This window comes from Galeopterus variegatus, unplaced genomic scaffold, assembly GCF_000696425.1.
Source record: "Galeopterus variegatus unplaced genomic scaffold, G_variegatus-3.0.2 Scaffold1050, whole genome shotgun sequence".
NCBI lineage: Eukaryota > Metazoa > Chordata > Mammalia > Dermoptera > Cynocephalidae > Galeopterus > Galeopterus variegatus.
In genome coordinates, this window is record NW_007727161.1 from 418,355 (window position 1) to 423,697 (window position 5,343).

The following is a 5,343-nucleotide window of genomic DNA, read 5'->3' on the forward strand; positions in this document are numbered from 1 at the left end:
CTCAGTTGGCAGAGCAGGCACCAACTGCAGGACTGCAGGATCACGCAAGGAGAAATGTCAGCCTCTGCCTCTGTAACCGCCTGATCCCCCTTTCTTCCAACCCACAGCCTGGGAGCTTCTCAGGCTCATTTCTCATGGCTTTCTTCTTTGGCTATCAACATTCCATGCCGTCTCTCCCTTCTGCTTTTTCCCTGTCCTTGTCTCAGGCACTAGTCGCTGTTCCCACCTGTGGAAGCACCTCCTGTCCCCAAATCAAGTCCTTATGCAGCCTGTCACACCTCATGTGGGGGGGGTGTATGTGTGTGACAGAGTTTCAAACTTTTCCTAAAGGTTCTTTGACATGTTCTGAGTATCAATAAGTTGTTCTGAATAATGTTAGATACTTATTACTACCTGGACAGCAGGTCACCAGGATGACTGAGCCAGAGCTGGGCCACTGGGACAGCCTGGTTCCCTGTTCCACCGTAGGCCTCCCCTGTACCATGTTGCCTCCTGTGTGCTGAGCACTGGGTGTGCATAGATCGTGTGTACTGTTTTATAGGATAGATCCATTTTTATACTTTTTTTTTTTTGGTGCCAAAACCTGGGATCAAACAACAGTCCCATTTTTATTTATTTATTGGGCAGCTGGCCAGTATGGGGATCTGAACCCTTGACCTTGGTGTTATCAAAACCACGCTCTAACCAACTGAGCTAACCAGCCAGCCCTCTGGGGACCACACTTGACTGACTTCTGCTTTATGAAGCCCATGGCTGCTCCCTGCCTACCAACAGCATGATGTCCTGTATGAGGCCATCCTGAAGTCCAGGTGGGGAGGCACCCCATGTTGGCGGGTTAACCACAAAGCCAGTCATTATGACACTGAGGTCATGTGTTAGTCAGCAAGGCCAGAACTAGGTCTTCCTCCACCCTCCCGCCTCTCCCTTCCCTCAGGGGATAGTCTGTCATCTGCCTCACTTCCTGACCAACTAGAAAGCGTGAGGGGCAAGGGGTGGCAACAGGAGTGCTAAGGCTTTTCATGGGGCACTGAATGCACAGCAAGGGGTGCCACTGCCCACCTTTAATGACGTGGGAGCAACAGTGAGGGAGGGAGACAAGTGGTACCACGGCTGAGGGGAGGCAGGCCCTGTGCGATCCCCTTTGTTGGTCCCCTCCTCTTTCAGACAGTACTTAGCTTTATGGGGGCTTGTTAGCGGTGAGGGAGGGAGACAAGTGGTACCACGGCTGAGGGGAGGCAGGCCCTGTGCGATCCCCTTTCTTGGTCCCCTCCTCTTTCAGACAGTACTTAGCTTTATGGGGGCTTGTTAGCTCTCTTTCTTGGGCAAGAGCCACATTCCTAGGCCTATGGGATCACTGCCTTAAAACACCGCTTCCTGTGTCTCCTGTCATGCCCCCAGGTGTCCCCCTCAGGTCTTCTCAGGTTCCCTTTGCCAGCTGTGCCACAGCTGGTCCCTCCCATGGAAATATCCTTGAGGGTGTCTTCCCCTCAGTCCCACAGAAGGCACCCCACAGCTTTTCTCCTGAGTGAGAAGGGGCAGGGGACTTTCATTCTCATTTTTATACTGTTAGAAAAAATTACAATAGAACTAGAAAATACTTTAAGACCTTTCATCGTGACATATAGCCCCTCTTTTCTTCCTCATTTTACTTTGGAAAATCCCCAGGTTGAGCCCAGATCACTGCTGAGTGGCAGGTGGGCCTGGGCAGTGCTGGGGCTTGGGAAGGGTGCCTGGGGGGTCTGGCTGGTTAGCTCAGTTGGTTAGAACACAGTGTTAGAATACCAAGGTCAAGGGTTCAGAGCCCCGTACCAGCTGGCTGCCAAAAACTCAAATCAAAACAAAAACCAAAGTGTGTCCAGGGCCCCCCAAAGGCCAGTGGGGCACAGAGTGGCTGGGTGGTGTGGGGGATGGGACAGAGGGGAGGAGGCAGCCGCTGCCCCATCCATTCCCTCCCTCGTAGTTTCGCCTCTGATCCGTGGACGTGACTTTCCAAAGACTCTGAGGCCTCAGCTCTCATTCTGCTCATCCCAGAATGGGCCCTGGAGTGTTTGGTCTGTTGTCAGGGCCCAGCCAGGCTCTTCACTCACTTTGGAGCTCTGTCTGTGGAGCTAAACTTCCTTGACTCACTTTCTGAGGGGAGAACAAGCCGGTGGTGCTGGCCAGCCAGGTTCAGCACACAGGAGGCTTTCAGACTTCTGGCAGCCTGCTGGTTCAGCTCCAGCCCCAGGTGGCTGCAAGCTCCAGGATGGGTGACTCAGGTAAGCTGTGCTGGACAAACAAGTCAGTATTCTCAACCCAGCAGGGAGATACCTGTAATTAGCTTTCCTGTCGTCAGTGTACCACCACCTCCTGAGGGTGGCCTTGCCAGGCCTGGAGCTAGGGCCTGAGGAGACTGGCAGGAATGTGGTTATCTCGGTTTGTGTCTTGTTGCCCAAGGTGCTTCCTGATGCTTCTAAAGCTGGGCCTGGAGCTGAACCACCAGCACCTGCACTGTCTGATAATGGCATGTAGGGCAGGTAGAGCCCTAGCTATAGCAATCTGGTGAAAAAATTCTGATTTCCTTTTCCTGCTCCCAACACCTATTGTTTCAGTGCTCCGTACCTCAGGAGATCCAAAAGACTGGCAAACTGAAGACACTGGCCAGAGAGATGATTGGGTTTAAGTCAACAGGGTGGCTGAGAGGCCAGGTGTGCAGCTAAGGATTGCCATACCTGCCTCATTTAAATAACACTAAACAAACAGCTAATACTTACTGAGCACTTCTCATGTGCCACGTACTGTTCTAAACACTTCACATATCTCATTTAATTCTCAAAACACCCCTATGATATAGCTACTACTATTATCCTCACTTTACAGGTGAAGAAACTGAGGCTGAGTAGCTGGCTCTGAAGCACACAGCTGGGGACCCGTGAATCAGGATTTGAACCCAAACTACAGGATCTAGAGCCTGCAAGGTCTACTTGCCAGGCTACTGGAGCTAGAGCCAGTGCTCTTAACTCTCACAGAACACTGCCTCCTCCTGCTCTGTCATTGTGACTGTGGAGCAGGAAGGGGACTGAGCATGGAGCCTCAGGATTCTAGGCCTGGCTTAGCCACAGCCCACTGTGTGATCTTGGCTGTCGCTCCTTGCTCTGGCTTCCAGATTCCTCATTGTAGAAATTGTGGTGTTAGGGCTTCTGGTCAAGACGGGTCCCAGAGTCACTATCTCCCACAAAGCAACCAATTTACAACTATAAAAAAGCAACAACAGCCAAGTTGTGGGCTGCTGAGCTCAGGGGAAGAGGAGGAGAGACCTATGGAGTGCACGAAGGCAGGAGAAACCACGATGAGAGAAAGAAAAAACCACTCCAACCATTTTGAATCCTGGACATGTCCAGGCTGGAGCTGTTGAGCACACAGAGCAGGAGCTGGCAAAAGCCACAGCTGTGCCTTTCGGATGAAGTCGCTTGGAGGTGGCCAGGGAGAAGAGGGCCATGGTGGTCCTCAGGCCCGCAAGACCACTAATAGGGTTCCCGTGGACTTACATAGGAGAGAGGAGCCACAACAACTGAAAAAAAGGAGCCACTCAGAGGCCAGTGAGTCACTGCAAGGGACCAGCATATGGCCCATCCCATGGGAAGAGTTTGCAGCATGGGTGGTGGGGGAGACGGACCCACCAGGAGAACACTGAAAAAAAGGAGCCACTCAGAGGCCAGTGAGTCACTGCAAGGGACCAGCATATGGCCCATCCAATGGGAAGAGTTTGCAGCATGGGTGGTGGGGGAGACGGACCCACCAGGAGAACACTGGGGCACAGCAAGGAGAGCTGATCTGCCCCCCAATCAGTGCAGGACCACTCAGAGGAGATTGGTCAGGAATACAGAATTGCATGGGGTGCAGTTTGATGAAGATTCAGGCCCAGACCAGAGTTTCTACAAAACCCAGGTGCACGGGATCTCTCATGAGCCGGAAGTATCTTTAAAGTCAACCATTAAAACCTGAGCTGCACAAAAAGCCTTCCCTAGGGAATCAGCAGCAAAGCAGCAATTTAGCTCAACCACAGAGCTCAAGTACTGGTCCCCACAGGAAGTTTCCTCATTTTAGAAGTAAGCAAAGGACAACAAATTAGTTCTGGCGCAGTTTAAACAGTGGGTACAGCAAATAATCCATCACAGAAATGAAAGAAAAAATGAAGTATCTGCAACCAGAGACAAAGTTTCATATTAACTATTAAATATCTCATTTCACCAAAGAATACCTATAACACTTAGAAGAACTGGAAGTCCCCTGGGCTACCAAGCCAGAAAGAGTGGAGGGCCAGAGGCCTCAGCAATGACCCCCAACACCTGCAATCAATTCCGAGGGTGGGGGCCGAGGGTCTTGGCCACACCCCCCAACGTGCAACCAGCCCAGCGATGACCATCCACAGCAAGACGGGCCCTGTGTTCCCAAGCTGGGACGGTGGGAGGCGAGGGCTTTTGCCACACCCCCATGACAATCTGCACACAGCCTGACAATGACCAAGCCACCGCTGGAAGGCCCCCTGATCTCCCCTGTGGGAATGAGGGGGGTGCCAGAGGCTTCAATCCTGCCCCTCCTCCTTCCTCCTTCTTCCATCCCATTTCCTCCCCTTTTCCCCTCTCCCCTTCCCTCCCAAATGTTCTGCAACAACATCCAAGAATGTAAAAAATATTAATAAAATTACATTTTCTTTGAAAAAAAATAACTTGTGATGTTAGGCCAAGCAGTCTTTGCAACTCTGAGTTTCCAGTTCTATGGCTCTACTCTGTATGGAAACAGCACTGAGCAAAGGTCCCTTTTCCTCCTCCTCTCCACCTGGACTGCCCTGTTGCAAGTATTTGCTCCCGATTATCAAGGGCAGCATCACTGGCATTTGAGCAGAGCAGCGATAAACTTGTGGCCTGGTGCCACTGACTAATGGAGCAAAGCTGCTTCCCCACTCCATACCTCAGTTTCCCCACTCAATGCAGTGGTGATAATGACCTCTTTGTGCTAAGTGCTATCATGAGTCAGGGTTAATTAGCATTAGTCACAGACTTTGGAATCCTCATACAAAAAAGGTCATGTGGGCTGCATTGTGGCCATGATGACACACCACTCTGGCCCGTGCCTCTATGTACACGTCCTCAAAGCTTCATTAGTGGCTTGCCTAACTTTGTGTTGGCCCTGGGGTGACCCAACCCCGAGCAATGGTGCTGAGACCAGGCACAAGGATAACACCTCGTGAGGGCTGCCTCAGTGCTTTTCTGTGTGTGCCCATGTGGCTGCCAATGGCTTATCTTCCCCCAGGTTTCCTTTTCCAGCTGACTTCCCGTTCAACCTGGTTCTTTTTTTTTTTTT

The 5,343-nt window shown here is 51.5% G+C and overlaps 1 non-coding gene across 1 annotated transcript; it reads right to left on the reverse strand.

Annotated features, from left to right (window-relative positions):
- Positions 1-628: 628 nt before the first annotated feature.
- TRNAI-GAU lies at positions 629-703 on the reverse strand. The gene has a single exon. It is a non-coding gene; the product is annotated as a tRNA-Ile (tRNA).
- Between the last annotated feature and the right edge of the window lie 4,640 nt (positions 704-5,343).